Below are 22,054 nucleotides of genomic sequence, written 5' to 3'. Positions count from 1 at the left end.
ATTAGGTTTAGGGCATGACCTGCACAGCCCCCAAGGTGGGTTCAGGGTTAGGATTAGGGTTAAGATTAGGTTTAGGGCATGACCTGCACAGCCCCCAGGGTGTGTGAAGGGTTACAGTTAGGGCAGGATCTGCACAGCCCCAGGATGGGTTTAGGGTTAGGATTAGGGTTAGGATTAAGATTAAGGTGTGACCTGCACAGCCCCCAGGGTGGGGTTAGACCCTGGAGCAGCGGAAGGGTTTTTAAAACCCCAAAGCGTGGCAAAATTCCATCTCCACAAACCTCAGCTGGCTCCTCACCCTCAGCACATTTAGGAGTGAGAAAACTCATGGAATCATGGAATGCTAACGTGGAAGAGACCCCAAGGATCACCTGCTCCCACCTTCCTTGGCAGCACCCCTGTCTGGACGAGCCCCAGCACCCTCTGCAGCTGAACGTGTCCGGTGCTGGGAATGCACTGCTTCCCTGGGGAATGATCCCATTGTGACCAATTCTCCTCCTGCCTCCAAGAGTCTTCGCCCTTCCAGCAGCACTGAAGTCATGCTCAAGGGGCAGAGTCGAAGTTTAGATTAGGTTGAATGATTTTATTGATCGTCAACAATGATGAGAAATTAAAACCCTGTTACTAAAAGGATTAAATGATCCATTCCCAGATATCAATGTTAAATATTCCCATGACATGCACACAGAGGGATAACATGGGATGACTGCTTGCTGCCAGAAAAAGAAACGGATTCCCCTTTATATGTTGGCAAAATCCATGGAAAAACCAAAAGGAAGCAGCAGAATTGTGTTTAATGAAGTCCAATTTGGGCTTAATAAAGCCCAGTTTGGGGTGTTTGTCACTGCCCTGCTCTACAGGGATTGGGATCCCAACACAAACTGCATTTCCTTCCTGAAAATGTGCACGTTCACAAACTGGCATGGAGAAGTAAGCGAAGACAAAATAAAGAAACACCCACAGAAACAAATATCCAGGGAAACTTCTGAGAATCATGGAATCATCAAGGCCAGGAAAAGACCTCTAAGATCATCAATTTCAACCAGCACCACCTTCACATTCTCCACTAAACCTCAACCCACACATTCTTTGGGGAAAAAAAAATCTGGAGGAGTAAGAGTTTAAGAATATCTCCAAAATTTTGCTGAACTCCAGGATCAGGCTGGACAGCAGGAAATGGGATGTGGAGGGATGGACCAGGCTGACTCACCTGGAAGATCATTTCTGTGAAAATCTGAGGCTGCTCACACCACAACTTTATAAATATTTATCAATTTGTCCAAGCAAATTTAAGCAGGACACGGATAAAGACAAAACCCAGCTTTTGTTCTGTGGGAATTGCAGTTCTGAGGCCTGAAGAAAACCCAATGCTTCCTTTAGTCATGACTAAATTCCCATTAAAATCTGACTCATTCTTTCCTGTGCCTTCCCAGGAAAATCTGACACTTGGGATGAACATTTAAGGGGAGAATAAACCAGAGGAAAACACTCCAAAGAGGCTTCCTGGGAATTTTTTCCTCACGAACTTTTTCTCATTGATGCAGACTTTTATTACATGCAACGAGTTCCTCTCCAGCACCCAAATCCTCCAAAAAAACCCTGTATCCCAGGGGATTGGTTGGGTGTGGGAGCAGGGAATGCTGAACAGCAGCAAAGCTTTGGATTTGTTACTAATTTGTGAAGAAAAATCAGTGCTGCAGTTGGGTGTAAACTATTTTCTTGGAATATATCCCTACATGGAATATGCATTTTCTTTTTACACCTGAAGATTTTTGTGTTCCATGCCCTTGTGTTTCAAAACTGATGGGAAAACGCTCCAGCAATTCCAGAGGGATCCAGCCAAGGTAGGGATTACAGGGTTCCCAACAGGCAGCTGACAGTGGTGAGGATAAAACCCCATGGATGCACTGGTTTTCCTGATTTTCCTACACTCTGGTTAAAAACAGCTACCCAGCTCATCCAGCGGGAAATCCTCTACTTAGAGAAATCCCTAAAACACATCCTCACACGCAAGTTTGGGAAGGTTTGGAATATGAGGCTCACATTCCATCACGGTGCCGTTCTCCCACGCATTTGGGCTTCTCCATGGGCAGGATTAAAGCCAAAGGGGGATGTGAGGAGCCCATTGATCCCCTCACCCCTGAAGATCCTCCTCTCTCCCAAAACACAGCCAAGGCTGGGTCAGAATCCCATTCCTGCTGCTCCTGTGGAGCTGTTCCCTGGATGAACAGCAGCTTTTTGGAACAGCAGCTGTTTATCCAGCTCCTTCCAGCCTCTAAATCCAGTTCCTCCCACTTCTGCAGAAGGCAGGACACAAATCCACAGTGAAAAACCACAACAAACCCCAGTGAAAGTCCCGTAACACAGCACATCCTGCAGTCCCACACCTGTTCTTCCTCAACTCCACCACATTCCTGGAGCAGGATTTTTCCTCCCAACAAAATGCCGATCCTAAAAATGCTCAGAGATAAACCCAGGCACCTGAATTGAGAATTATTGGAGAAGCTTTGCTAAGGAAAGGGCTGGGATGAAGGAGATCATCTGATCCCACAGGGAATTACATCATTTGTGAACTGGGATTCAAACTGGATTATCCTTAAAATCCGTGAGAACTTCACAGGGAGAAGCACCTACTCAGACAGGGTGACAGCCACCAAAGAAAAGTGACAATCTCAGCTCTGCCTCTCCCAGGAGGAACATATGGGCTCCTATTTAACATAGAATCATGGAATGCTTTGGATTGGAAGGGATTTTAAAAATCATCCAGTGCCACCCCTGCCATGGCAGGGACACCTCCCACTGTCCCAGGCTGCTCCCAGCCCCAATGTCCAGCCTGGCCTTGGGCACTGCCAGGGATCCAGGGGCAGCCCCAGCTGCTCTGGGCAATGAGGAAGGAGGGAAAGGCTGGAACGCTTTCAGAGAGTGTCACTCCAGCACCTCGCTGGGCAACTTATTCCAATGCCTCACCACCCTTCCAGGGAAAAACTGTTCTCCAGTATCCAACCTGAACCTCCTCTGGGGCCGTTCCCTCTCCTCCTGTCCCTGTTCCCTGCCAGCAGAGCCCGACCCCCCCGGCTGCCCCCTCCTGTCAGGGACTTGTGCAGAGCCACAAGGTCCCCCCGGAGCCTCCTTTGCTCCAGCCTGAGCCCCTTCCCAGCTCCCTCAGGAATTCTCCTGGGGCTCCAGCCCCTTCCCAGCTCCCTCAGCCTCTCCTGGGGCTCCAGCCCCTTCCCAGCTCCCTCAGCCTCTCCTGGGGCTCCAGCCCCTTCCCAGCTCCCTCAGCTGCTCCAGCCCTCCCCGGACACATCCCTAAGAATTTCCCAACCAGCCCCTTTTTGTTACTTATTTGCTGAGGAAAATGTTGTTCTTTTCTGTGACCTTTTCCTCTTTCTTGTGAACAGCAACAACTCAACTGCTCTGAAGAGCTCCTGGCAGCTCCGAGAAATTCCCTCCTCCTCAGAAAACTCAATCTGTTCTCATTTCCATCAAAAGCTGGGAAGATTTCACAGCACTCTGCAAAATATAAGCAAGGGCATCTATTAGCACCCATGGCTGGAACTTGGGAAAAGTGACTCAGAAAAGAGGGATTTCATGGAATCATGGAATGGTGTGGGTTGGGAGGGACCTTAAAGCTCATCCAGTTCTAATCCCTGCCATGGGACACCTCCCACTGTCCCAGGCTGCTCCAAGCCTCATCCAAACCTGGCCTTGGACACTGCCAGAGATCCAGGGGCAGCCACAGCTGCTCTGGGAATTCTATTCCAGGCCCTCCCCACCTTCCCAGCCAAGAATTCCTTCCCAAGATCCCATCCATCCCTGCCCTCTGGCAGTGGGAAGCCATTCCCTGTGTCCTGTTCCTCCATGCCTTGTCCCAAGTCCCTCTCCAGCTCTCCTGAAGCCCCTTCAGGCCCTGCAAGGCCACACTGAGGTCATCCCAAAGCTCCTCTTCTCCAGGCTGAACATTCCCAGCTCTCCCAGCCTTTCCTCCCAGCAGAGCTGCTCCATCCCTTGGATCATCCTGGAGATGGAGGATAAAATCCCACGGATGCATGGGATGAAGCCTGATTTTCCTACACGCTGGTTTTAAAAACAGCTCCCCAGTTCATCCAGTGGGAAATCCACTACTTACAGAAATTCCTAAAACACAGCTTCATGTGCAAGTTTGGGATTCCCAGCCTCCTCTGGATTCCTTCCAACAGCTCCATGTCCTCCCTACGCTGATTCCATGAGCAGGATTCTCCCTGAGAGCCGGCAGCACCTTTATTTCCTGTCACTGCAATTCTTATCACAAATAACTTCTGTTAATTGAGACCTACCAGTATCATCCAGCTGGAGAAGGGATTTTTCCACTTTGGCCTCCCCCAAGGCTCTGGAGAAGGGATTCCTCCACTTCAGCCTCTCCCAAAGCTGCTCTGAGCTCTGTCCTAATTGCCAGGCTGAGTCTAAATCGCAAGTTTGCTGGTTTAAGCCAACAGGCACCAGGATAAGGTCATAAATTTATCTCTAATAACAAATCCAACCAATTTTCCTACTATAAAAAATGTTAAAGGCAGGATGATGTTTGTAGATGCCTGAGAAAATTCCAACAAAGTTGGGCATGGCCCAAAAAAATACCTTCAAAATAATTAATTATTATTAAACAGTGCCTTAACTTTGATTAGGAGGTTCCTTCCCAGGGTATCAGCAAGATTAAGAGGATTGCAAGGACTCCTCTTTCCCTGGAGTCAATCCAATCATTAAGGCTGCCAATAACCCAGTCAGCCTGTCCCAGAAATTCCAGTAATTCTTGGATTTCCAGCAGAGGGGATGACCAAGTTGTCATTTCTCTTCATTTCTTTCAGTTCCAATAAAAAAATGTGTATTTTGCTGTCCTTAGGCCTGACGTGCTCTGCAGCATTCCCATGAAACATGAGCTGGAATTTTCACTGGAATATATGGCCCTGGTTTGACAGGAAACTTCCAGACAAATATTCACAGCTTGGGCAGAAAAAAAATTTCTCTTTTCCTGACAATGTCAGGGATTTTTATTCTTCTCTTTCTCAAAAGCTCATCTCCTATTGTGGGAAAGTGAACTGAAATTAAAAATCAGTTCTGACAGCTCCGAAGGATTCAGTTGAAGTGTTCCCTGCATCAGGAATTCCAAGGTAATTACCAGGAAAAATGAGGCAGACTATTAAAAGATGCAATTTCTCTCCTCCTTGTTCCCTGAGCAAATGACTTGCAGAGCCTCCCACTCCTCAGAGCAGCTGAGCAGCTCTCAGAGAGCAAAGAACAATTATTATTATTTATTATTATTATTATTATTATTTAAAAATCAGTTTAAAAATACACCAAACCCCAGAAAATTCACCCACGTGGATCTTCCCCCTGTAGATTTTCAGGCTGGTTTTTTAAAAATTAGATTTGATGTTCCCCTTGTGTTTCTGCTGGGAAAGGAGCAGCATCACTGAGCCTTGCTGGCCTTCCCAGAGAAGGGGGATGCTGCAGATCCATCGGGATTAATGTGGGATAAACACTGGAGAAGCAAAGCAGCCCTTGGCTCCTGCCCCTCGTTCACTTCTTCCCGTCCTGAACTCACCCACAGGTTGCTCTGCTCCAAGAGAAAAGGTTTTAAAATCCTTTTCTTTGTTTTTCTGGGAAGAGCCAAATATCCCGAAAAGAAGGATTTTTTTCCCCCCTTTTTTAAAATTTTATTTTAGAGCCAAGCAGCAAAGCCACACAAGGACCCCAAGCACAGAACAGAACCAAGCCTACAAACAGAGACCATCCTCATCCTCATCCTCCAGAAGTCTTGGAACAGCAGGATATTCCTCACTTTGCCCGTTTTTCCTGTTGGAAAAACCACTAAGAATAGTGGGGAAAGATGAAATCCATCATCAGAGCAGCAACTTCATTTTCAGGCTTTTAAATCCACTTTTTGGAGGTTTTCCAAGCTCAACATCCCTTGGAACACTGTAAGAACACCAGAATTCCACAAAGGAATTCCAGGCTGAATCTCCAAACCCCTCAAACCCAAAACTCCACCTCTACAGAGCCAAAAATTGTCCTAAAATCCACTTTTTTAGGCCTTTAAATCCCCTTTTTTTAGGCTTTCTAAGCTCAACCCCCCTCGGGAACACCACAAGAACATCAGAATTCCATCACGGAAACCTAAAAGTCCTTAAACCCAAAACTCCATCTTTGCAGAGGCAAAAATCGCCCCCAAACCCCACTTTTTTTAGGCTTTTAAATTCACCTTTTTTAGGTTTTTAAATCCACTTTTTCTAGGAGAACTCTGGAGAACCAGGGGAAAGCTGAGACCTGCATGGAGGGAGCTTTGAGTAAGTGGAAGTTGTTGGGAAAAAATGAGCTTTAAGGTCTCTCCCAACCCAAACCACTCCAGGATTCCATGATTTATTCCCAGAACATGGGAGGCGAGGATCTCACCGACCCGAGAGTGGGAAAAGGGCTCTCCAGGATGGAGCATCCTGGTTTTCTGTCCACGATAGCTCCTGCTTTTCTCACATCCCAGATTCCAAAACACAACCCTGAGGGCCAGGGAACACCAGCTAAAAATCAACTCCAACACCTGAGGAAAAACACATTCCATGGCCAATTAGAACCACCATTTCCAGACAAGTATCCCGCTTTTCTCACCACAGGGACACCCAAAATCCAACTAAAAAGGGAAAATGGGGATCTGTGCCACAGCAAGCTCCTGCTGCTGGTTAAATTCCACCCTCCACGTCCTCTCTTTTCCCAGGAAAAGGATTCTGGAGCAGAGAAATCGCATTTTCCTAAATATTCACCCAAAACTGCAGAGGCAATGCCTGGCACTGGGAATATTAAAAAAGCCACGACAGCACCGTGGTCAGCTCCAAACCTGCTTTATCCCAGGGTTTTTTTCCATGTTCGCAATTTCCAGACTGAAATTTCTGTCTGCCCATCCAATTAAAAAAAAAGGAAATTAAGACTAAAGGGAAAGTATTTGGCATTCTGGAGATGCTCCCATGTTTTCCAGCAGCCACTACGAGCACTTCCATATTTGATTTCCTATATTCCAAGTGGCATCTTTGACAACACTGATTTATAGCAGGAGATTTAGGGGGGAAAATTGATTTAGAGGGATATTTCAGCTTTCTTCTTCCAGGATTTTTCCTTGGAGCCAAAGCAGATGTTCCTGTTTCCTTTGACTGTGGTTGTTTTCCTTCCTTCTGGATCTGAGATTTTGCTTATTGGGAAAATATTTGCATTATTTTCCATGCCAGGCTGAATTATCAGCTTTTATTTTCTTTTTTTTTAAATGAAAAAGTGACTTAGCTTGTTGCAGTGGGGATCCTGCAACACGCATATATCAAACCAGGAGTCCCGTGGAAAGGAAATACATATGGACAGACAGATTCTTGCTAGCTGTTTCAGAGATGTTTATTTCTCCAGCCGCATGGCCGGAGCTCTGCTGAGGAACTGTTCCAGTCACGGGACCAAGGGTCCTTCTGCCCGCGCAGGGAACACAAACCAACCCATGGGAACGAGGCTGAGCAGGGGCAGGGAAACCCCGTGTCTGTGCCCTCAGGGCCCCTCTGCCAGGGCTACACGGCGGGGGAGGGACCCCAACATTAGCTCATTCTGCAATTTGCTCCAAAATGGAGTGCTGTGAAGTGAGGTGAGAGTGCCAACTCCAGCATTTTCTTCCAGCTTCTCCCGGTAATTTCTTTCCCAGTTATCAAAACCTCCTTTAATTATGTAGAGTGATCCTTGCAGCACTCCGGGGCTGCCTCTTGCTGAACACTTTGGGAAGTTTTGAACCAATTCCATCCTTCAAAGGCTGCAATTAACGAGGAGAGCCCTGCTCAGTAACCCCTGCTTCCAAAATCCCGGCGCTTCCCGCAAGGAATTATCATTCCACAGGGATCAGCTCCGTGTCAGCGCCCTTTTGTGTGTGACACCATAAAAAATCTGGCTCTTCTGGCCAGGTTATTCAATGCTGAAGTTACAGAGGGAATTGAAAAAGTGGAAATTCCAAAATTTTGGGATGTGGGCGTGTCCCAGGGTGTTCCAAGAGGAATCCCAACCTGGATACATCCAGCCTCACCAGGAAAATCACAGTTCTGTGCAATTCTGGGAAAGGGCAGCAACTGCAAATGGAGCCTGGATGTCAAAAGCCACCAGAGGATGGAATTCCATGGGAGATTGGGAAGGAATTCTTGGCTGGGAGGGTGGGCAGGCCCTGGAATGGATTTCCCAGAGCAGCTGGGGCTGCCCCTGGATCCCTGGCAGTGCCCAAGGCCAGGCTGGACATTGGGGCTGGGAGCAGCCTGGGACAGTGGGAGGTGTCCCTGCCCATGGCAGGGGTGGCACTGGAGGAGTTTTAATTTCCCTTCCAACCCAAACCAGTCTGGGATCCTGGGATTTTGGAGGCTGAGGCTTTGAGGCACAAAAGGATCATTTCCAGCTAAGCCAGGATATTCTTCCACCCTAACCTAAGGCTCTTTGGAAAGAACAATGTCCCAACAACACCCAAGTATTTTATTTCTGGGCAACCAGTGCTGCAAATACAAAAATTCAACACAGAAATTCTTCAAGTCACAGGAGCCACCCAACTTCTCTGCAGGATTTCCCGTTTTATTCTTAGGATGTGTTTTTCTTGGACAAAAAATGTGGATTAAGAGGATGCACAACTCACTTGGAGCCTCCCAAATCATGAAATCCCTGCCCAGCTCCCTGAATCCCCAAGGAGCACCAGGAGAGGAGTTTTAAACTCTCATCTTTTGGGACTACTTTGCTGGAAAGCTGAAGGGCACCTGTATTCCTGGAAAAAGCCAGCAGGATTTAATTACTACATGGATTTGACAGCAGGGATTATCCTCCCTGTAAAATTTAAAGCAAAACAACAATGTCTTTCTTACAGCTGGAGAAGATAATTATTAAAACAGAATTTAAAAATCAGTTTTTCAACCTGTCCTCATCACCTCGGGAAGGAGAAGATCAAAAATCCCACGTTATCCAAGGAACAGAATATTTTCTTGGAATTTTTACTACAATCAGACACTCCCCTGCAATTTTTTTACATTAAATGTATGTTCATTCATCTTGCAGGAACAGAGAATCACAGCGGGCGGGGTTGGAAGGGACCTTAAAGATCCTCCAGGGATCTCACAATAAATGTTTCTATTGATTAAATGAAGACTGATTGTTTTGAACCTTAGCTGCTGATAGATAAAAGGTTAAATTTGGTTCAGAAATTAAACTGAACACACGAATTCCACATAAACCTGAAGCTGAGAGGCAAACACAGAGACATCTCCAAGTCGAGTCTTAAGTCTGTATTTTTTTTTTAATAAATCCAAATTCTTGCCCTTTTAAAAACTCATTTACACCTGAGCAGATGCAAGAAATCCCTAAATATTGCCCAGGGATTTTCAGATCACCACAGACCATTCCAACAGCAAATTACTTCAGCTTTACAACCGGAAAATAATTACCCAGTTAATTCCTCACCAAAACCTCGTTGTTCCCAAGGGGCTGCACACAGCCAGGAGAATTAGGGAATAACAAACCTTGGCTAGAAAGGTTTATTATTAATTCTGGATGCAAAATACTCCAAAAAGCAGCCAAAATCCCAGATTGGTTGGGATTGGGAGGGTCCTTAAGGATCATTTCATGCCAAACCTTTCCACAGGCAGGGAAACCTTCCATTAAAGAAGCATCCCAGATTTCTGCACTCCTCGATTCATCCATGAATCCCTGCCAGAAACACCTGGAGAGAGGCAGGTGATACAGATTTTCCAGTAAAACTTTCCCATTTTACACCAATATTTTTAATGAGGACAACAAAATGAATGCACTTCCTTCCGCAGGAAGATCCCACATAAATTCTGGGAAATAAATTCCTTTTTTTTGTAGGTATCCTCCTTCCAAGGGGCCTCCAGAAAGGAGCTGGTGCTGCTTTGAAGGACACAGGAACCTCCAGATTCCTCCTTCCTTATTCCCCATCCTGAAAGAGCCTCTTGGAATGACACTGCCACTTATTTGGGGTGAGTTTTCCCAACTTTTCATGGATCACCAGACATGCAGAGAGACGAGAGTGATGGCATGAGTTGGTTTTCCTGCTCAGGGTTTGGGAGATCCTTTTCCATGCCTATTCCAGAGCTTCCCAGGCACAAAGCGGAAAGCAGGGAAAGGGAAGCTCCAGCTCTCCTTCTGTGGGCTCCCAGATCCCTTCCCCCGGAGCTGAGTCACTCGGATCATACATTCCAACCTCAGCTTCCCAGTTACTATAACAACTTAATGGATTTCTTCTCATTATTAATTACATTCTGCCCTAATCTGCTGCTCCAGGATCAGAGGGAAGCACTCCAGGAGAGCTTCCCTTTCCCCTTCTCCCTGCCAAGGGCTTTTCATCCCCAGCTCGCTCCCACATTCAGGTGCTGCCCTCATGAAGCTGCTTCCCCGGAGATAAGGAAATGCTCATATTCCTCCCTTTGAAAACTCAGAATAGAAGGAAATGGATTTTTTCCTCAAAACAAACAAGATGCCCAAAATAAAACTGCAAAATCTGGGCCCTCAGCTGTTTTCCCGCAGCAAATGTGGAGCAGGGAACAGCTTGGAATATAATCCAGCCTAGCACGGAGAGAATGAGCCCTTTGGAAGCAAAGCCAGAGCAAAGGAGCAGCTGGAACCTGATTTATTGGGTCTGAACTGCACATCCTCAGGGCATGAGTGGGAAACCTCTGCTGCTGGAAAAGGCAGGAAAAGGCAATGAACCCCTGGCCAATGCCAAGGTCCTGAGGTGCCAGAGTGAGCAGAATGAGCCCCTTCCATTTTCCTCTGCCTCAGCTTTGGAGCTGGAGAGCTGAAGGGCCACCTCTACCCAAGAGAGGAGAACAGAGGGATTTCCCCTCCCTTCCCTTGGCAGCACCATGGGATGGCGAGGATGGAAGAGTTTCCTCAGGCTGAAGAGCAGGGAAGGATAGCAGGGAAAGAGGGCATTGCCTGCTCCATTCCCACGGGGATCAAACAGCACTGACCCCACAGAACCACAGCATTCCAGACTGGTCTGGGTTAGGAGGGACCTTCAATTCCATCCCATCCCACCCCCACCATGGGCAGGGACACCTTCCACCATCCCAGGCTGCTCCAAGCCCCAGTGTCCAGCCTGGCCTTGGACACTGCCAGGGATCCAGGGGCAGCCACAGCTGCTCTGGAAAAGCTCAACTTTACCCTCACAGTCAGGAATTTCTTCCCCCTCACCACATCTCTCCCACCCGATTTCCCTTGGCTTGGGAACAGCCTGTGCCTCCTCACAAATGACTGCAGGTCTCTGATGGAAGTTTTGGCAGATTCCCAGAGAATTTATAAATGAAAATTGCAATATCACTTGATCCGTTTATTTTTGGAAATGTGTCTCCTGCTCACTGAAAGAAAGAAGTCCCACTTCATATGCCAGCCCAAAAATACAAAAACCACTGGGTGCAATGGAGAACCTGAACTTCCTGCAGCTGGAATGGCTCAGGAATGAAGCATTCCTGCTCTTTTCTCCATTTAATTTCCCAGTTTTAGGCATGGAATGCAGAACTGAACTCCTCTGCAGAGCCATCAAAACACAGGATAATTTTAAGCCCCCAGCCAGATGGAGAACACTCCTTGCACCCTCCTCTGCAGGAAAAGGGAAGAGGATCTGAGCCCACAGGATTCCAACAGGGAAAGAAGCCTTCTCCAGATATTTTACCTTAAAAAGAATCATGGAAAAGATGATTTGATTATATTTAGTGTGAAAAGCTGCACTGCTTTAGTCACCAAGTCACAGATAAATACAGGGGGAACATTTTTATGCTGCCTCCAATTTTTTTTCCATCTCAAATGACAAATTCCCATAAATTTCATTCCTCCCATTAAAGGGCAGCTGTTACACACCTACAAATACCCTTTAAAAACCCATCCATGCAACCACACTTCCAAAAAAAATTAATGGAACTATGGGTCTGAAATCCAAAGCAGCACAAGGCAGCTGCTGGAACTCCCAGCATCAATCCAGGCACAACTTCCTTGCTCCCAAAGGCACAGTATCAACAATAAACCCCAAAATAGGCTTGGTTTCCTGGAAAGTTAAAGAAAATCTGGTTTATCCAACCAAAAACGTAGGAATTGCTCTACTGGGAAGCAAATGCCCAGCACCAAACTGGTGTTGGATCCATGAGACAGCACCAGATGGACAAAAAAATGGAATAATTAAACATCTCTGGTGAGTAAAATGGGAAAAGGAATAGCCAGGAATACTCCAGGGATTGCACTGTATTCCAGCCTGATCATACAGTGAATCATGGAAGGGAGAAGGGAATTTTGGGGGGATTGGCTGCCATTCCATGAGAGGAGTTTGGGAGATTTCTCCTGCTTATTCCTGGCTTTCTAAACAAACAACCCCAAGATGCTGCATCAATTCTTCCTGCAGTGAGAGCCACCAGCAAAACCCACACCAGGAACACCTCAGGTCACAGAAGAAATCCAATATTTCATCCAGGAAAACTCACCAAAGCTTCTTAAAAGTCAGGAAGAGTCTGCTCAGAGCTCAATCATTATTTTTTAATCATAAAGCATCTCTGTTTTTCCATAAGTCTAAATAAATCCCTTATCCTGCGCTTGGGAAATTCATCCTGAATTTTCCTACACAGTCCTGAATTGAGGAATTAATTACAATTATTTTACATGACAGGAGTCTTGCACTAAAAGAGTGTTAAATATTCTTATACTGAGAGTGGGTGAATAAAAAACAAGGGAAGATAAAAAAAATGTATTTTTCTACTTCCTTTCAGTGTCTGTGAGTGGATTATTTTTCCCTTTTTTAAAAATATCTGATTTTCTGGGAATATGGCTCCAGAAGGAAACAAAGAATTAGGTGAAATAAATGTTTATTTTTATAGTTCTTCTGCCTGACTTCATTTGAACACTGCCTTGTTCTTGCTTTTCTGGGAAAAAGGCATGGAAAACCTTCCATTTAGAATGGAATTGATTCATCAGTGACCCACAAGCAGCTGGGAAAAACCCACGATGTTTCCATGGCTCCTGAAGGAATAAGGAAAATGGGAAAAACCCAGGCCCAGTTCTCCTCCAGAACTGGACATGCACAAATAACACATCAAACTCTGGAAGTACAGGCAGGGATTTCATGAATTCATTATGTGAAAGTGCAGGGAAAGGGGCTTGGAATAGGAATTTTGGGAAGAATTCCAGAAAGGAAATGCAAAAAGAATTTGCAGAAAGAAGGGAAAGAAAAAGCGACACAAAAGCAACAGAGGAATATTCCCTTCTCCCAGCCTGGCACACCTGGGAAGAACCAGTGGGAAAGGGCATCCCAACAATTATTTGGGATGAATAGTAACAGTTATGGCAGTGGGAGACACTTTTCCTGGAGTTTCCTACGAGGAGCCTCCTTTGGAATTGTCTCCAGCAAGAGCCTGCCATGGAATCTCTGGGATCAGCAGGATGCTGTGCACGCCATGGAACCCCAGCTCTACTCTTCCTGCCCTGGAACCCACTCCCAGAGAGGCCTCTCTCCAAGGATAATCTGGGACAAACTCCCTGCCCTCCCCTGAGGATCCCAAAACACCCCCACAGAGGTTTCTCCAGCAGGAAGAGCAGCACTGCTGGAAGGAGCAGGGCTGTGATTCCAAACTCTCCAATGGACATCCCACATCCTGCTCTTCTCTCCCTGCCCTGTCCCTCATCACTGAGATCCTGGAGAGGCCTCTCTCCAAGGATAATCTGGGACAAGCTCCCTGCCCTCCCCTGAGGATCCCAAAACACCCACACAGAGGCTTCTCCAGCAGGAAGAGCAGCACCTCTGGAAGGAGCAGGGCTGGGAATCCAAACCCTCCAAAGAACATCCCACATCCTGCTCTGCTCCTGCCCACGCTGGTGTTACTGGGAACTCAACCACCAGCAGCCACTCCCAGCTGGAAAATGGAGAATCCTGCGCTGTGCCAGTGACACTTTTCCAATGTTAAAGTGGGATGTTTGTCCCTCCAGGCAGGAGTGGGTTTAGCCCCAGCAGCAGAGGCCCTGGGAGATTCCTGATCAGCATTCCTGAGCACGCTGTGCATCCCCAGAATCTGCTTTTCCTTGAGCAGAGTCCCATCAAACAGCAGCCTCGCCCTGAAGGTTCCCATATGTCTGACACTTATTTTCTCCTCAAGAGCTCTTGTGCTGCTGGATCATTTTCTGCTTCTCATTTGAGCTGCTGCTTTCAGAAACGGTGACTCCCGAGGCTTCATCCTTTTGGATTCCTCTCTTCTCGAAGTTCCTGCTTCTACTATTTATAGGAATATAAAGGGAGCAAATCCTCTGGCAGCTCCACTCAGGCTGTCTCCAGCAGCTTCCCTGTTTCAAAAACACCCAGGGAATGTTGTCCCTACAGCAGGTTGAGATTCTCTCTGGATTTAGGAGAGCTCAGGTGAATTCTCCTGCAGACCTGGCCTTCTTCTTTCTTTTTCTCTGCCTCGGTTTTGCATTTCCTTTCTGGAATTCATCCCAAAATTCCTATTCCAAGCCCCTTTCCCCGCACTTTCCTACTGAATTCATGAAATCCCTGCCTGTACTTCCAGAGTTTGATGTGTTACCTGTGTGTGTCCAGTTCTGTAGGAGAACCCTTGGAAGTGTCCCTGTTGCAAGGAGCTCCTCGCCAGATTTATCCTCCACATTTCCCAAGTGCTCTGGCAGCCTGAGATTTTCCGTGCTGGGATGCAGTCTGTGGCTTCCTTGAGCAATGACTGAATTACAGAAGCGTGAATGGGACAAAAATCAATGGCAAGAATTTATTTTTCCAGCTGAGCATGGTCCTAATCCTCCCCCAAAGCTCAGGAGGGATTTATCCCTCAGTGCCCATCCTGCAGGCAGCAAATATTCAATCCAGATCAATGGGAGTGACTCAGAAGCTGAGCTTTGTTTAGCAACAACAAGGTTACAGAAGGTTCTCTTCCGTCAAGGGAAATTTCTCCCCTTTTTTCTTTACATTTCAGATTTTAGGCACCAAAGCTGATTCCTGCACATCAGTGAGAAAACACCACAGCTCCAACAACTCCCAGATTCCCTACGAGCTTCAGGCAGTGCCTTAATTTGCCTTATCTCCCAGAAGGAACACAGCTCCTCGGATGTGCCAGAGGCACCTGAGCTCACCAAGGAGCCCAGGCAGAAACAAAACTGAAAATCTGGTGGTTATTTACTCAAGCAAAGGGTCAAATTCTTGCTTACAGGTTCAGAACCACTGAAATAAAAGCACAGCACCCAAAAGAATCCTGAGGAGCAAATCCTCTGGCAGCTCCACTCAGGCTGTCTCCAGCAGCTTCCCTGGGTCAGAAACACCCGGGGAATGTTGTCCCTACAGCAGGTCGAGATTCCCTCTGGATTTAGGAGAGCTCAGGTGAATTCTCCTGCAGACCTGGCTTAGAAACCCCCCCGGCATGAGCTGATTTGCTGTTCCCTCTCTGCTGCACTTCCCTGGCTCTCTGGAGTCTCCAAGGCTGGATTGTTTCCTTGGATTTATTTTAGCTGACCTCTCCTTCCCCTCTTCTCTCTTCCTACACCTTCACTTGTAGCACAGCGAGCTCTGGCCGTTGTTTCACAAGATCTGCCTTGACTACCTCGTGAAAAAACATCCTTTTATTGCCAACAATCCCTGTCCTACTTCCTGCAGCCCGGCAAGGCTTGGATGAGGAAGGTCTCAGCACCTCCAGCAGCCTTTCATGTGCTCATTGTGGTCACACTGGTCCTGAACACCTCCTGCACGGGAGGCAAAGGCTGTGCCAGCATCAGCAGCTGCTCCCACCAAATCTGCTGCCAAAACCAGGTCAAACGTGGGGTATTATCCCCCAGCAAATTAATTAGAGAGCAAATGAGGCTGAGTTAACTCTTCAGCAGCTGGCTCAGCTCAGTGGAACGTTCTCAACAGCTGCCCGCAAATGAATATTCCAAGTATTCCTCAAAAATGTCATCTCAGAGTCTGCATCCGTTGGAACAGAGCCCAGCTCTTCCACAGAACACAAAACCACCAAGGAGGTTTTCCATCCTCTTCCAGGACACTCCGAGAAACAAAGGGGACATCAGTCCCCTCAACTGCTCTGGTGTGGAGGATCCTGGTGGCTTCTGCTGCTTTTCTGTCACCAGAAATTAATTTAATTTATCACAGAGGGGACCATCCACTGAAATACTGGCATTGCCTCACTTCTCCTGCAGCCCACAGGACAATGGGAATGCTGCGATATTCCCTGGGCAACCAACAGAAAGAGCTGAGGGAAAAATCCCAACAGGGAATCCCAGAACCACAGCAGGTTTTAATGGAAAACTGGGCCTTAACCACAGCTCATCTCCAATCCAAAGAGATTTTGCCCACTTGGCTCCAGCCCCCACAGTTCAAAGCCCATAATTCAGCATTTTTCTGGTGTTCAGCCCTAAAGGTACCAAGTTTTATCATTCTACCCCAAATAAGCAATTTTTTTCCAATTTTGCTCTATCAAATATCTCACTCTATGCAATATCTTTGCTCCACACTGTCCCAATTTCCAGCCTGTATTTTCAGCACCACCAAGATTGTCCTTAACTTCTCCCAGGCCCTGGATCTGCTTTGGTTCCACTTCATTCCCAGTGGTAAAAATATCCACAACCCTCTTTGCTCAGCTTCCAAAGAGGAGAGAAAAATCAGGAAAGAAAATGGATGGAGGGGAGGGAAAAAAATCCCATAATCCACACACACAAAACCCCACATGGACAGGCAGAAAAGGGAGAAACAACGACAAAACTAGGGGAGTTTTCTGGATTTTCCACCCCTGAGCTATTTATAAACAAAGTGTATCCTTAAGTGCCCAAACACGAGGAAAAGCCAAACTCAGGGTGCACAGAATGACATTTTTTAAGCAGCTGAATAAGCACAGATTTAATCCAGCCTCATCCTCTAATCTATTTTCTCATCACTGCCAGCAGTGCCAGATGCTGCACCAGAAAGTGCAGGAATTCCACTGGAGGCAGACACGGAATAATCTGCTCTCCCAGGAAGTTTCCTCTTCTTTCTCAGACTGTTTTCAAATACAAAGGATAACCCATTTTACCTTTTTTTATTGTTCTCTAAAAATGGTCTTCTTACATTTGCAAAATTGCTCAGACTTCTGGAGACTTCTGTGATTTACAGGAATTATTCTGCCAAGTTTTGTGCTTCAAGAACACTGCAGCAAACGGGCCCTTGGTCTAATTAGACATTTAATGAAAAATTAAGTTAAAAGATTAAATTCAAAGGCCTGGATTTTTCAATTTTGCTGCATAACCAAGAAAAAAGTTCTTAATTTACTTTCTCTGTACCATTCATCAAGCTCTTTCTAAGATTTTAATCTGAATAATGGACGTATCCTAAATTATGTGGGATATGATGGGATGAAGGGCTCACAGATGATCAGAACACTCAGAGATGTAACAGGAAACACAGCCTGGCTTCCCCTGCATGTTTTCAGCAGCAACAGGGTGGCATCAATTTGTTCTTTTTTTGTAAAAACAAGCTTTAAGCTGAAAGCTGTTTTCACAATTAAAGAAATTCAGCTCTAATTCACCTACCCCAGCTAAAGCATCCCCCTGCATCGCCTGAAACCAAAACACTGCAGCAGCAAGGAGCCCAAAGTGAAGCTGACAAATTATTTTCATTCTCTAAACTGAGGGAAAGGGGGAAAAAAACCCAGAGCATGAGTAATAACATCAGGTTCAAATCCTTCTCCTTCAAAGCAATATTTCATATAAATATCCACTCATCTGTTTGCAACAGTCAGCAAGTTTAAGGGAGGTTTTTCACCTCGTTGTTTGTCCTACACCTTCCCCAGAGGTTTTTTTTTTCCATCTGCCAAGGCTGGACTTACGGCACTGCCATAATCAGACAATTTTATTTGCTAAGGGAACCATATAAAGATTGAAAATTGGAAAAACGGGCACTTAATTTAAAGGAATAAAGGTGTTTCCAAGCATTGTTTTGTCACTGTTTTTCCCAAATGTTTCAAACTTCCCACATCTCTCCAGGGACAGCTCCACGTGGATCATTCCAAGGAAAGGATGTGTGGGTGAAAGAAACCATCCCAATTAAAAACTGCCATTTTAGGCAGGATTTTCCAGCTCCATCCGTGGCTATCCATTTCAAACATGGAAATTCCAGGGAGTTGACTGGAGTGACTTTTTAAAAGAGCCTTGTGTTCCCAGAGACGATTACTCAGCTAATCTGGGTTAAGCTTCCTGATGGATAAATCAGGATTTGAATGCTGAACAAGGAGAGGTTTCCATGTGACGTGGGAAGAGCTGGGAAGTAAATACAGAAGTGGTGGAGGAAAAACCTGAATGCATTTTTGGAAAAAAACAACCAACAAGACTCAGTATCATCCTTTACTTCAGGTTCATATTAAAGTACTGCATTAAAAATTATTTCCTGGAATCTAAAATTCCAAAAACGAGAACAAAGCTGTACCTGGAGCACCCGAGCAGGTACAAGGAAACATTATAATAGATGAGATGACAAGAGAAACAGAGAATTACAATGAATAATCTGCCAGGAGAAGCACTTGTTGTACTAACAAGCTTTTATTCCAGATGATTTATAGACCACAGATTTGTTCATAACCTTTTTAACCATCATCTCCCTCTCTGGAGCTGATAATGAGGGGCACAACAAATGAGCATCTCTCTCGAAGTGGCCTAAAAAGTTCTGTGTTCCACTGGATTTACAACCTGCAAATGCAATTACTCAGCTTATTCATTGCTGCTTCTTACGGACACCAGAATTCCAGAGGGAGAAAATAAAAGGCATTGTACGGATTCTGCTGAAAAGAATCTCATACAAGAGATATCTAGCAGGAATTCTCCTCAGTGCAGGTGATCTCTTAGGATGTTTCCTGTTGCAACAGATGCTGAGAATCTCAAAGAACAATTCAGTGCCCTCGTGGCTACATCCCAGCCCCAGAGATCACAGCAAACACCTCGTTCCTTAGCAGAACTGATTTGTAACTCCTCAGCCTCCACCTGAGGAGGGGAAAAAGCTCCTCTCTCTGCCCCACGGGCTCTGAGGCAGCTGATGTGGAGCCACAGCAAGGCAACAACTCCCAGATCCTCTCTGAACTCGCAACTCCCACCAGGCTCCGAACTGAGAAAAGGAGGCTCAGGAAAAACAAACTGACTCAAAGCACCAGTCAGGGAAATGATGCAGAGGAAATGTCTCCGGGAGAGGAGCATCGGGAGCGCTCATCCCACACGGAGTTCCGAGGATCCAGGGTGCACCGAGGTTTTTGGGATGGGGCTGGCCTGTTTGGGAGGGGGAATCCGGCAGGGCAGACCCCATCCCAGGCTGCTGGGAAGGCACAAATCCCGGGAATGCGATTCTATGGAACACCATGCTGCCACTCGGCAGCCTCAACACCGCCAGGATAAAATGAGCGATTCCAACAGAAAACCCAGGCAGAAAGAATATAGAAAGAAATAGAAGGGATATAAACATATACATAGAATATCTAGAAGATGCAGAGAGCACAGAAATAAAGTAATTAAAAAAAAACCAATTAAAGTGTATATCCGTTCTCTGGCAAACCACAACCCTCGTTTGTTTGGGGGTTTTTCCTCTCAATGCCATGTGATGATTCCCCACGACTAAACTTAACTGAGGCCACCCAAACACCCCACAAGTGACTCAGTCCTTGGGCTCCATGGGCCCCGCAGCCCCGGGCACGGAGCAGGGACTGGGACCCAGCGGGACCCCCTCAGGGCCGGGCCGGGCCGGGTCCCCTCACAGCCCGGTGCCGCCTCAGCCCCGGCCCCGGGCGGCGGCCGCGGCCCCACAGGCGGGCAGCGCTTACCTTCGGCGGGGGCTCCCCGCAGGCTCCCGCAGGTTCCTCTCAGCTTCCCCTCAGGCTCCCCTCAGGCTCGCGCAGGCTCCCCTCAGGCTCCCCTCAGGCTCCCGCGGCCCCTCAGCGCCCCATGGCCCCGGCGCTGGCGGTGGAGCGGCGGCCGCGCTTCCCCAGCGCTGCGGAGCGAGCGGGGCCGGGAGCGCTGGCGGCTCGGCTCGGCTCCTTCCCTGCCTTCCCTTCGCTCCTCGATCCGCTCCTTCCCCTCCTTTCCCTCCTTTCCCTTTCCTTCCCTGCCTGCTCCTCTCCTTCCCTTCCCTCTCCGCTCCGCTCCTTCCTTCCCTCCGCGCTCGGCTCCGCTCTCCCCTCCCGGTTCCGTCCGTCCCGCCCCGCTCTCTGTCCCTCCCCCGCCGCAGCCCCGGCCCCGGGTCCCCCCCGGCCGGGTTTGAGCCAAGGCGAGCTCCGGGAGCAGCTCTGCAGCAAATCCAGCCAAATTCCAGCCTGGATGGGGCTGGGAGCAACCTGGGCTGGTGCGTGGCATGCCTTGCCCATGGCGGGGGTGGGATGAGGGGAGCGCTGAGGTCCCTCCCAACCCAAACCAGTCTGGGATTCCAAGGAATCGAGCACAAATTTATCGGTATCATTGCATCCGTAGGGGCAGAGCAGGAGCGAGGAAGCAGCTGGTGGTGGTTTGAAGACTCTCCCTAGGGAATGTTGCCTGGAGCAGAGGACAATCCACACCCAGGGCAAGCAGCAGGGACAAACCCCGGGACACCGAGGTGGCACAGCTGGGCCAGGCTGGGATGGGATTTTGGGAAGGAATTCTTCCCTCTGAGGGAGCTGAGGCCCTGGCAAACAAGAGCTGCTCACCTCAAAGATTTCATGGCAAAGCCTCACATCTCACACCTATGGGAGCTGCCGCCTGGTCACACCACCCCAAACACCCAGCAGATAAAGGATAGTTCTCTTTATATGGTTTGTCACAGTAGGAACTTTGGTTTGATCCTAAACATGAGATCTTTGGGTGTTTGATGTTGTCATAGGTTAGCAAGCATAGTCCCGGAAGGGACGTCCTTGCTAAGGGGTGCTTACAGTTTCCTCTGGGAACTGATAGAACCTATCAGCTGGCCAGTTTGAATATGGACAATTCTCTAAGCCACTTAAAGTTGTGATCACCTCTGTGATCCACATTTAAGAATAGGCAAACTCCCCCTCCAAGCTCTCTCTCGTTTCCGGCGCTGGGACAGGTGGCTGCGGGCCCCGTGTGGGGGCCAGCGGGCCCGGCCAGGCCCTGCCTGGGCCAGGCCGGGCCGGGCCACGGCCATCCTGAAGCCATGGACCTGTTCCAGCCATGGAACCCCCCCCACTGCCTTGCCGTGGGCAGCCGGAGCGGCTCGGCTCTCCCCCCCCTCTCCACTGCGATAAGAAAAATTCAACATTCCAGCTGCAAAGCTGCAAGGCCGAGGTGAGATTAACCCTTTTATTGCTGTGAAGAGCTGAAAACCTGAGGGAAGAGAGAGAGGAGATGCTTAAAGCTGAAATTCTGTTGTGAAGCTATGATATATCAGAGTACCCGTTGTAATTTCATGAAGATATGGGGGGTGGAGTGTTCAACTCGTGAGCAAAAGCACCTGCGCTGAGATAGGCAGATGCTGACGCAGCTGTAATTTCATGAGAAGTTTGGACAGGGAGAGATGAACCAGATGAGGACTTTTGCTCCAAAGGGGAAAGGAGAAAACCTCAGTCCGTAGAGATGAACCAGATGAGGACTTTTGCTCCAAATGGGAAAGGAGAAAACCTCAGTTCCTAGAGATGCTCCCAGAGATAGTCCTAAAGATGAAGATGATGAAGACCCTTTGCTCCCAGGGAAGGAGAAGGGCCTCTGTTTTTGTTTCTGAACGGCTCAACCTTAAAATTGTACCCCAAAAAACTTCAAGAGTGGACCCTCGAAAGCAGTTGCGGGAAAAGCTGCAAGTCAGGGGAAAGGACTCACACGCAGGCAGAGAGACTCCTCTTCCTAAATGGACTGAACGATATTTGGAAGTGGGCGGCTGTCTCGTTGTGATAATGTTTTCATAGCATGAGCAAGAAGAGACTTCTCTCTCTAAATGGACTGAACAAGGTTATTATGGAAGTGGTAAACAGACTGAACATCTTAAGGGTTGTCTTTTCACATTGTCAGTGGGAGAAGGGAGGAAGGTGGGGGGAGGAGGAGAGTTCTGAAGGTG

General features: G+C 47.6%; 1 protein-coding gene across 3 annotated transcripts in view; it reads right to left on the bottom strand.

Annotated features, from left to right (window-relative positions):
- Positions 1–20,078, bottom strand: part of PDE4B (phosphodiesterase 4B) — a 175,771-nt gene extending 155,693 nt beyond the window's left edge. Inside the window, exons 1-2 of one of the 3 annotated variants that reach the window (XM_042030923.1) lie at positions 19,839–20,078; positions 3,379–3,513 (exon numbers count right to left, since the gene is read on the bottom strand). The gene's annotated coding sequence lies outside the window, so the exon portion shown is untranslated. The remainder of the gene's footprint in view (positions 1–3,378; positions 3,514–19,838) is intronic. The other 2 variants (XM_042030924.1, XM_042030922.1) reach the window with 2 other exon arrangements.
- Positions 20,079–22,054: the final 1,976 nt, after the last annotated feature.

This window comes from Corvus kubaryi, unplaced genomic scaffold, assembly GCF_017639235.1.
Source record: "Corvus kubaryi isolate FWS band 111438036 unplaced genomic scaffold, C.kubaryi_AGA036_p1.0 37334, whole genome shotgun sequence".
Lineage (NCBI taxonomy): Eukaryota > Metazoa > Chordata > Aves > Passeriformes > Corvidae > Corvus > Corvus kubaryi.
The sequence above is the reverse complement of the archived record's forward strand: the minus strand, read 5'-3'. Positions and strand labels throughout refer to the sequence as shown.